At 30.2% G+C, this 12387-nt stretch overlaps 1 protein-coding gene across 4 annotated transcripts in view; it reads right to left on the reverse strand.

Moving 5' to 3' along the window:
- LOC113510787 (protein unc-13 homolog B) overlaps window positions 1-12387 on the reverse strand; it is a 296246-nt gene that overhangs the window by 93131 nt on the left and 190728 nt on the right. Inside the window, exon 1 of one of the 4 annotated variants that reach the window (XM_052902511.1) lies at window positions 2406-2491. The exons of 2 other annotated variants lie outside the window; for them this stretch is intronic. The gene's annotated coding sequence lies outside the window, so the exon portion shown is untranslated. Of the gene's footprint in view, window positions 1-2405; window positions 2492-12387 lie in introns of those variants that run through there. One more of the 4 variants, XM_052902512.1, reaches the window with a different exon arrangement.

The raw sequence follows: 12387 nt of genomic DNA on the forward strand, positions 1-12387 counted from the left end.
TGATGATAAGTGAATACCTCCGCCCATGAGCATCTGTAATACCAGAGGAATTACAGGTATACTGCCGATTTTTTAAAAAAAGAATATACTCTTTACTTGAAGGTTATGGTATCGTATCGGTTCGGAGATGTTGCTGATGGAAATTGATTCTAAAACGTGATTGTACGTAGAAAAAAGTGACTTTAAAATACGTGGAGATAGACTGCCACTCATTTTGTTAATTGTGGCGGGTGTAACTTTAGTTTGTGGCCGGTTGCACAGCGATTAAATTTAGCAGTAGAAATCAATCGAACATTTCCTCAGTATACTCTCCATGATACATTTGATAAAAGATGCATAGAGATGCAACGTCTCTACGCATTTACAGTAGGTCGAGTCGAATAGTAAGGCGTTGGTCATCAATAATTCGAACCACTCGACGTTGAATGCAGTCCGATAGATCCAGCTCAAAGGTGAGAATAATATTCTATATATGACCGCACATGAACTTTATACAATTGTATTTACTCCGAAATAATAAATCCATATATTTATCTTAATATAAATATGTTAGCAATTTAAAGACGGTATTTAGAAAATCGCGATAGAGTCCTGATTTTTATAGCAAACTTTTTCGGTTAACGTTGTCGTTTAATTCGTTCAATATGTAACAACGTTGATTGAAATAAAATTAAACAGCCCTATGCCCACATAATGATGACCACATAATATAAAGTTAAAAAGTAAAAGCAAAATTTCAGTTTTTAATAAATTCAATTTAAAAGTTAGTAATTTAAAACTTTTCCTGCAATAAAATAGGTACTGTGCTACCGATGAAAATTATATGAACCAACACAGTAATAAACTCTATCCATTATAAAAAAACATTCAATATTAATTTACGGATATAAAACAAAAATTATAGACAAATTTTAAAGCTTATTTCTGAAGTTTTAACAACGAATTCGTTGTCCAAATTAGAGATACATTATTATGTATCCTTAACTTAATTATTACTAAAAACTTAGCAGTAAGAGAAAATGTATTATATTCCATAATTGTATCCAATAAATATTTATATCAACTTTATATAAATTACATTTAATTCTATAATGAATTGAATATACAAAATCGGTTCACATTTGAGCCCAACTCAAATACTGCTCTCTTGAGACCCTATTAATTAGTAACACTATGTCAACATTAACGGAACTATAAATTCAATATACATTTGTAATCAGGATTATATAGATATACATAATAACATATACGAGTGTATATATCACATCATATTACAACGATACATACGTAGCTCTATTATACATATATTTATGAACACGTGTATATCAAATTTTCACGACCCACTCTTGGGACTAGTGGATGTCGAATGTGTACGGATCCTCACTTCCTGTGCTCCTTTTGTTTGTGTGAGTGAATAATAATGTATAATGTCACATATTGTACATTTGTATATTGCTTACGTATGTAACTAACTCTTAACATCCCTCCAATGTAGAAAGGTATATGCGTACCTCGCGATAATTTGTAAATTACGTGATAATACCTTCCTTATACATTTATTAATACTACAGATTGTATTGTACTAAACTTTATTTCAGTGTAAAATTTAAACTATTTTTCTACTAATTAAATCACTATTAATAAATGGTATTAACTCGAATGTCAGTAGTAGATTTGCTCTCGGCCACAGTAGATACTATTATGCTAGGCAAAATGTAAGTTTTTAGTGCTACGTTCATTACAAGGGTAACAGTTGAAAAATACCTCTCACTACCCATAAAGATTCTCTTTATTTCTCTTTAGTCGTGAGATTCTTTTGATAACAGTAGTTAAGTGACTTGTCTGTCCATTTAATAACAATAAATGAAAGTCTAGTTTACTACTTTAACTTTGCTATTATTAATTAATAGAATAATTATCAGGCTCGTAGACCGTAGCATTTGCTACGAGCGTCTACGATCGTGTAACTTGAATGAACTATAACGTAATTAGATAATGACTGACGCTCTTTATAACTAACACTTTAGAACTAAATATTACTAGTCTCAAAATAAATATAAGTAGCAAGTGGCGATGACGTTTTAAACGAATATTAATTACTTTGACAGTTGTACAACACAAATGTAAAAGTTTTGTTTTGTTGAAAAATACGCGCCGCGCATTAATTGGATTAACGGCATCGTACTGTAAAATTAAACCTCGAGCTATAACAAACTAAGTTAGCCGATCGCATATTATATATCCTTTTAACACCAAAAACTCAGGTGTCGTTTCGAGCGCTAGAACGAAATATAAGTGTGCTCTATAAATATAGCAGACAGTAGCCGGAGGCTTCCATTATTAATTGATGGCACTACATAAAATCCGACACTGAACACATCACTGTCACATGTAGTTTTGTTTACCACGGACACCGTATATACAGGAAGGGATATGGGTCGGTTGGCGGGCGGTGCGGCCGCCGCACGGCCATCTGTGGGGCCGGCTGAGATCGCATCTGCCGGGCCCCCTCGCGGGCACACTGCGCGCGCCGGGCTCGAGTTCTCGCTCGATACGGCTGCGCCGCGCCCCACGCCCCATATCACCACCTGTGCGCTCCGTCACAACACCACGCCATGGTTTTTGTCAGGCATGGCTGCAACGCGCTCCCATGGGGGAAAGGATTTTGTTAAGTATGCCACTTCTGAAAACTTTTGATTGGTTTGTTTTTTTAAAATCTTTTATATTTTCATTTGATATTTATGTATTGAATATAATATACACAGACAGTATAAAAGATGGATTTAAAACCGTATAATTATCACGTTATATACCAAATAGGCGTAGGTATAAATAACAATATAATAACGATACAATGTAATGAAATAAGCAAATAAATAGAAAATTAAAAGTATTAAGTTGCGTAAAAAAAAAAGAAACAACGCTATACTATTTTTTTAAGATCATACTTATTATAATCAACCATATTATTATATATATATTTTATAGACTTTAATGATTATTCTGACACGTCGCGTGATAAAATGCGGAAAGCCTGAGTTAAAGAGTTTTTATGGAGAACGAGAACTTTTATCTCCTATTTTGAGAATCCTAGGTCATAAAAGTCAATCCGCCGGTACTTTCTGTCATCTAATCTACATTTTTATCATTATACTCGACCGGATATTTTATTTCACGTTGAAAAATATTAAATCTTGCTCTGAAAATTAACTCTATAAAATGAGCGCTTTGACACCTTTTACTTTATACGCCTCTTTTAATTGTATACTTAAAAGTTTATTAATATATTGTTATCTTTCTTTCAGCTATATTAATCATTTTATATTAAAATAAACAAGTGGATAAGTAAAATATATTAAACTTCTTAAAATTAATAACACTTCATTCTAAACGAATACAACATTAATATTTATATTCAAATCACTAGTCTTTCATCACTGAATAACCTAATGAAAGCCACTATATATTAAAGAAGAAATTAAAGTTAGTTAACTTAGAAATTAAAGAAAGCCCTGGTGGAGAGACTAACGAATAAAATATAAAATGTATTATTACAAAATGTGAATTTAACTCCTTTAATTAAACGCTGGCGGCCGGCCGGAATCGCTGCACATGAACAACTTGTTCCATAAACGAAAACAATACTCAAGGAACAAATTTAAAAATAATAACCCTTACAATATTAAATATTTACGAACTTGAAAAATTTATATTAAGAGATACACATTATCATGCCATTATCGTACTACTGTTATACATTAATGTCTACCATAAAGCGAGTATATTGCCTTCTATTTCTAAGTTAATAGTTTCGTAAATGAGAGGAACTTAAAACAAATAATAGACATGAGTTTAACCATAGCTTATCCTGTTACTTCAAACATCCGTTCAACTTTGCGACACTAGTAAAAATCATTAATAAATCTGGTTACTAATTTAGTCGGTAAAAGTGTGTGAATATTTGTTGCTTACACGCTTAAACATCAGATGGCATAAAAATGAAATTTATTATCTAGATAGACCATATCCCAAAATAACACAGAATACTTTAATATCTAATTTAAGCGGACAAAATCACGATACAATACTAGTTTTATAATTAAAATTGTCCATTGAATATTCCGAACAAAATTCCAAACAAGCTCGGGGACCTATTTATTTACTTTCCAGTTTGCTGTCAAAGAGATGACAAAGTTATATAACGTTAATTTTGTGCGTTGCTTAGACTATGTAAACAATGTTGTTCTAAATATTATCCAGTTTACATCAAGATACACTTAGGATATGAACAATGTTCTCGGGTAATGTTTTTAACGTTGTTATGAGCTTTAATATTCCATAAACATAATTATATTAGAATATACCGGGAAATCAAATAATTAGATCTGTTTTACTGTCTCACCGTCCGATATACCAGGACGTTATAAAAGGAGATTAGGAAATAAACTACGATACAGCAGTGCAAAAGAAAAAGAAGGTTAAAATAAAATCCCATGCGAAAGTGGCTGAGCAATGGAATGAAAGCCAATATCGTTTTCTTATAAGAAGAAACCTGTAGCAAAGGGTAGCGTTTTAATAGGCTATATACGATTGTGATAATACAATCTTGGTAAATCAGATCTTTTATTCATGATATACAAAATCACAAGTCAAATTTCATATAAATATATCATTCTCATTACAAATTATCTCATTTTATTCAATTATAAATCCGAGAAAATAGCCTGTATTCTATGTAATAATAATGTTTAAAAGTAACAATACATTATAACAATAATAATTACGTCACTTCCACAATAATAAAATATAAAGTATTAAAATAATAAGTTTAAAACCAACACATAAAATAGTAAATAAACAAAATAATTTAAAACTTGGAAATAGAAATGGAAACGTTTTACATGTTTATAAATATTTAAAATAGTATGCATAAATGTTATTACTCATACTGTTGAAGCATAGAACTCTATTGGACAATGTATTTTGTCATATAGTGTTCTTTACGTATATAAATGACTTACCACTTTTATTAGACTATCTGTATAGTATTCTCAGTAGATCTTAAAAATTATGTTTTTACACAACAGTCAACTGAAACAACCTTCGTATCATAATATATAAATGATATCATAAAAACAAATAAGAGATGTTCCTTCCTGTCACATATTTAAAGCACGACAAATTACAAAAAAATAAAACCGTCTTGAAATCTGACTTAAGTATTCGGATTAAACAAAATGCCAGAGCACTCTGGAATAGAGTATGGCCTAGATAAAAATAAAAATAAACTACATCGATATAAGCATCGAGTGCTGAAGCAGTTTCTGACACTGTGTCATCTCACTAGATATGTATTACTAGCTTTCTTTTCTTATTATTTATTTGTATGGTATTAGCTTTTACCAGCTACTTCGTACACTAGACCGAGAATACGTTGTTAGTCCGGGCAAAAAATAGGCAATATCCTATTCCAGCCAATTTCATGACGTCTGATTCAACCATTAAAGCACTGCGACGTAACAAACAAACTAACGAGCAAACTCTCTCCTATAATATCGGTAAGGATAATTTTAAGCAATAAAATTATTTAAATTAAATGTACGAAGTGTTGTTGTGAAATTACATATACAATATAAATATTTTTAATATCATTTAACTACTATATACTAATATATATAAAACAAAACATATTCTTTCTAAGAGAAAAGTCAAGAGTCTCCGGAATTTGTATGCACTCATTAGACTAGTTACGAAAGTTGATGAAGCAAGACATGTATATGAGTGTTAAAAAAATATTTAATAATAAACAAATAAATAACTAAGAACTCATATCTTTTAATGTAATCAAAAACGAAAAACTAACTAGATATGGATTTTTATGAAACATAAAAATGTTGATCAATGAATTCTTCATGCATAATATAAAACATAAATAATGTGGAAACTTACAATAAAATATACAAAGATGACAATAAAATAGGTACTAAACGATAAATAATTGTTCACGTATATATTTTTTTCATTGCGCTCGGTTTCTAATCGTTAATTGCCTGTTACGAGTTATCACGTCAAACGGCTACGTAGCCTATTGTGATTTGATGCGATTGGTTGCATGCAATTGGGTACTTTGTCAGTATCGAGTTTATTGCTTCTGTATGAAGATTTTTCTATAAATTCATTGCAAAATATGCAATTCACAGAGTGTCTTCAGTCACATGAAATTTTTAGTATTGACGCCTAATAATATCCGATATTAAATTAATTCAGAATACAAACTCTCTCTTATTTTTTATCAATTTAGATTTTATGCTATAAAATAAATTGTAAATTGTCGCAATCGGTTGCATACAATTAAATAATTTATGAAAGCAACTTTAAAAGCTGACGAAACAAAATAAATGTGAGAAACGTTGTAAAAGACTACATAACAATAAAAAAAATCTACGATACATATGTGGAGATGAAAAAAATCGATAGTTCTAATTTTAAAATTTGTTATTTCATAATATAATAGACAAGACTAAATGTATGTAAATGTGTAATTCATTTGTATTGTGTGACATTTGTTATATTATTGACTTGTTATGTATTTGTTTTTGTTTAGTTTGTATTTGTATTTATTTAGTCTGCTACCATTAGTATGTGTGCGGCTGCCAATATTTATGGATTGATCCTTGTAGGCTATTAATATACGTAAGCCACTAAATTATAATACTAAATTTGCATGCCTTTAGATAAGGCGAAATGTGTAGATCTATTATATTTAAGACCATTATTATAACCACATTTCTAGCAAATAAATAAATTATTATTATTATTATTATTATTAATGATTTTGTAAGGAGATATCTCCGTAGATTTATTATAAACTATGTAATTAATTGAAAGAGAATTTTCTTTCGCATTAAATTTTCAGAGCTATCACCTTATAATATTCTATATTACTTTACCAGAGGGAGACTTTCCATCAGGTGGGCCGTCAACTTGTTTGCCATTTTAAGTTGTATAAAATAAAACACTCGATTAAGAATATTCGCCTACTCTGTGTAAAATATAAATTCCATAAACATAACGATTATTAAAGAAAATCTGCATAAAAAAAATATCAGGGTTTCTACCACATTTTAAATTATCCATCTATATTTATTACTATTATGACTAGTTAATTAATTGACTTTCCATCAATACAGGAATTTAGGTCAAAACGTAAACGGAGTCACTTTCTCAATTGACTATTGGCTTAATCGAACGAAACTGCTTACGAAAGGGATTCCCATTTTCCCATAGAATAGCTATATAAATAAATACCCATCTTTGTTGAAAACCCGAACTTTTCCCGGCCTATAACGAAACACGCTTCATCACCTATGTAATATAATAAGGATCGTAATTTATTTCATCTGACGCCCCATCGTAAACTGACAAACGTAATCCCCTCATATTTTAACATATGAGGTTACAATAAAAAAATATAAAGGTAATAAACACTTACATTTTTTAAATGCCTTTTTTCATATTCTATTGATACAGCTAGCTGACTCGGGCGTTCTAAAAATACCACTCACTCACTATTAATATATAGGTATATTCATTATTTGTGATTGGCTTTTTTATCTATTGATTTATATGAAACATAAATTGTTTAATTTCATTATTTTTAAAAATTATTTAAATTATTAGTATTAACTTACTATGCTAATAGTAAGTTTTTAGCTACAGTAACCGCTTACTATTAGTGCTTATTTGTCACCTCAGTGGCATAAAAAATGGTAAATTTTAAACTAATTTAATTGGGTATAAAAATTTACGTGACGTATAAAAATTTACTTTTAAAGAATACAACTATTTTTATATTTTGATTTATTATTATGGTATAAACTCTCCAATAAAAAGGGCCAATGTGACCAGTACGTAAAGCGGAAGATCACACTTGTTGGAAGGCATTGCGGAAAGACTATATCCAGCGGTGGATAGATACAGACAAAAATTATGATGATGATTGATAACTACTGTATAAAGTTAAATTAATTTTAAATGTTTAATAAATTTCATTTTAAATTATATTCCTTTAGTGATTCTATTTTAATGTTTTAAATTACTGGCTCATTAGTATAGACAACGTTTTACATTGAAAAGTAATAAATAAATTCTCTTTTCAAGTATAAATTAAATAAAATACCTTTTCATTCATTCTAAGTAATTCAATAATCTTCAAGATAATAAGACAATTACTACTAAGTAGGTATATAATAGGCTTTATCTTAGACTACAACTCCCTAAACATTTCCGTTCTTTATTATACAGATCAATTAATATTAGTAATATATTAATATGCCATGTAGTCTCGGCATAGAATGGGCCTCCCCTTCCTCTCCCGCGGATATCGTAAGAAGCGACTAAGGAAACTTAATGATTGAGGAATTGACAGCAACGTCCCTCTTAAAACATAACTAAAGCGGGTTGGCAACACCTACCAAGCGTGGCAACTATTGACAAAACTCCTCTTATAGGGGCGGCCTATGTCCATCATCATCATCATAAATAATTGATATTATAATCCAAACTAGTAGTATTTATTAAACTAAAAAACTTTCCTTATGAAATACGTTCATACAAACTACGTAATCACATGATCGATTTAATATAGAAAGTCAGCCGTTCTCCCTAGAAACTATCATGGTTAATTCCTGATGATCATGATGGGCTAGCTGGCCTGATTTCATTATCATCTATCACCCTTCACTGGTGCTCCGCTGGCGTATCCCATTAGCGCAGGCGGGGTTACCATACCATTTTCACCCATCAAAAAAAGAAATACGGACAGCCAAATATTTTATATTGTACTTATTTCCTTGTTACGTTCAAGTTCACGAATATTATGGTATAAGAGTATCCAATATCTATCAAAAATCGGATTCCGAGTAATTATATGTGCCGTTATCACTACACGCTAAGACTTCAAAAAAGGCGCACTACTCAATTCGGTTGTACCTTTTGTTTGTTGCCTAATTCTCTCATAAACCGATTTGGAATTTTAATTTGAAAGGTTGTACTTCTAGATTGGCCTATAGCGAAACTTTATCAAAATTCATAAAGTAGTTTGGTTTTAAATTAAATTAACTGGTTTTGCTATGATTAAAATTGTTTTTTTTGTTTTTTGTGGACTAATATCTGTTATATAAATTAGTCATCAAAATTAAATAGGTCACCTTACCAATGAGAGATCAGAAATATTAAACGCAATAAGGTTTAAGGTCGACCTCCAAACTGAAACTCCTAACTGACCTGCTTTCATCTTTACCTATCATCGTATAGCGATAGCGCAGGTGCGGTTACGATTTAATTATCACCTATTAAAAAAACCTCTGGCGGAAGAAGGCATCTAAAAAAAATAGAAAATCAGTAAGATCAGTTCGATTAAAACTGTTGCTGCAAAATTTTAAAATAGAAAGTGTTATAGGTAACATTTAAAGAAATTGCCCCATTTTCCTACATTTTCCTGCTCTTTAAAATCGTATAGACGACTTCTGATATTACAATATTCCGACCCAAGGGGATAATTTCCCTAAACCGTGCGTTATCGGGTCGGCACACTCGAACATCTGTTCCTCTAGATCAAACGGACTAGGACTGTATTGGTAATATTACAAATCCAAGAGCTAAAAAGCTAATGAAATTTTAACAACGCCTTGTGATGAATCATAATAGGTATTAATACATACATTAGAACTGTTCAATTATGATATCTTGAGCTTTTATACATACATTCGTGTACTAGACATTTTAATACTCACAATAAGCAAGTATCTATACTTAGTATTATTTTATGCAAATTATAATGACAAAGATTAAGATAAATATACGGGGATATTAAGCTATCAAATATATATATATATATATATATATATATATATATATATATATATATATATATATATATATATATATATATATATATATATATATATATATATATATATATATATATATATATATATATATATATATATATATATATATATATATATATTATATATCTTTACAAACTTTTATTATATTTATAGCAGTACCTTGATAATCTATTTATTCAACACAATAGCGTAGATTGTATAAGTTGTCTTTAAAATTCTTTAAAAGAAAATTGCAGTGCGACATACAATAATGAGATCATATTGAGATAAAACAAGTCTATCTTGGAATTTGTTGGTTTATAAACTATTTCTTACCAATGGCTTCTTTGTATTGCAAGATACTAACTTTTGCTAACAACTTCATTCGCATAGAAATGATAGGTACTTTGTAACCAATAAAGATGAATACATCTAGCCATTTTCAATATTGATTAAAAAGTATGAAGTCTAACTGTATTCTGCTACTATTCCCACTACAATTAAGGTGAAAGCTATCCTATCTGTTAATCTAGAATATGATCTGGATCATATTTCGTTCAAATCCTTTTAGCTGCCTAATAACGATTGAGTAACAATAGTCTAATTGTTTATACAAATATTTACATTTGTTTTATTTACATAAGAATATTTCTATAATTTGTCTAAACGGATAGAATTCCCATTTTGTTGAAATTTTAAGTCAAATTTGAAGCAGTATAATGAATTTACGGATTACAATGCGCTTCTACATTATTTATTTAATATTTGCACACTATATATACTATTAGATTCTCCTATATATACAAATCTAGTACATTAATAATTGTATTAACGAACACATTAAGCTTAAGAACATATCGCCCGACTTGGATAGTTAAATACAAATTCAAGCAGCACGAACGAGTCCCAATTTGTAACTTTGTTCATCGATTACCTATCGGTACATGCAATATTGAACTGTATTCCAAAATGCTACCAGCGTTAAAATCTCTGGTATATACTCTTACAGTAGATACTTTCTATAGATATATATATAAGCAGGGTGCAAGTAAGAATAGAACAGTATTATCTATCTAACTTTGTCTACCAGCTTAAAAGTCAGCTGACCGTGGCATCGGACTAATCTCTGGTAATCACTTGGGGTGAATACAATTTAACTCAAAGTAAAGTTTTCCACGAAATAATGACGAAATGTGATTACAATAAATTATGTATTAAACTTTTACTGTATAATTTTGCTTTGAAAATATTTTCACTTGACCTTTCATCTCGTTGCTGTGCAGTTTAAATAAGAGTAAAAGATTATAATAATTTTATTTATTTTGCCCCGGTTAATTTATGAAAACGGTTTCATTAAAGAAGAACTTTGGCAAGGTAATTAATTCCAATTTATTTTAGCTACCTTCATTCATTCATATCGTTTAGATTATTCTTAACCTTTTTTTATAACGGAACATCATACATACTGACGAAATACACACACGCACGATCGCACGCACGCATGCATGCACGTACGCACACAGGCACATGCGAGCGCGTTCTCGAATAAAGATGGTAAAATTAAGTGTGATAGAAAGTGGTAAACCATTACCCGTAGACATGAAAAGCCCCATGAAAATCCAGAATATACTGTAATTCCAACGGAACCTCTCATGCATTCCTGATAAATAAGATATTATGCCTTCGTACCCTGTAATTTCACTGCCGTATCCCACCTTTCGAACCGAAATACAGCCATCTTACTTATTTTTAAATTTATACAGCAAAGCGTATGAACGTAATTGTGTTCTCATCTGAGGATAAAATAGGCACTTAAATCACTCTTCTCATTAAACGTAAAAGATACATGAGCTTATGTAATCTTCTAGAGATAAGTAAAGTGTACTTATCTATATACTTCTGCTTAATTCTCAGGGATAAGGTATAGCAGCTAGTTAGCAGCTAATTTTGCTTTTCATATATAATGAATACCTATTTAACTGGCATAATCTAAACGAATATTATAAACAGGAAAGATTTAATTTTTTTGTTTGTATTTGGCCTAAATTATATACACACTTCTACCGATAAAAATCTACTTTATCGTCAATTAACATGGGTTGTGTTTTACTTATGAAAACCAAGATGATCTCAGGCTCGACTTTACTGTTTATTATTATTATTATTTTTATAAGGATTTATGGTAATTATTTGATGATAACAATGTTACCGTATATGTATGTAGTTCATATAATAACCAATATATTTCCTTTTACTTAAAAAAGTGAGTAGGTACATATGTACTTATACGGAGACGTGAGGCAGACAGATCGACGTTACGAACTGGTAGTGACGTTAGTTTACTTTTTTTATTCCGTCATCATCATCATATCAGCTGTTAACTGTCCACTGCTAAACATAGGTTTTCCCATAAAAGGATTTCGCCAATAGTTGCCATGCTTAGAAGGCGGGATAGCAACCACAGTTAGACACTATTTTAAGAGGGACGCTGCTATCC

The sequence above is a fragment of the Galleria mellonella genome, unplaced genomic scaffold (assembly GCF_026898425.1).
Source record: "Galleria mellonella isolate WM207_F2 unplaced genomic scaffold, CSIRO_AGI_GalMel_v1 utg905, whole genome shotgun sequence".
Classification (NCBI taxonomy): domain Eukaryota; kingdom Metazoa; phylum Arthropoda; class Insecta; order Lepidoptera; family Pyralidae; genus Galleria; species Galleria mellonella.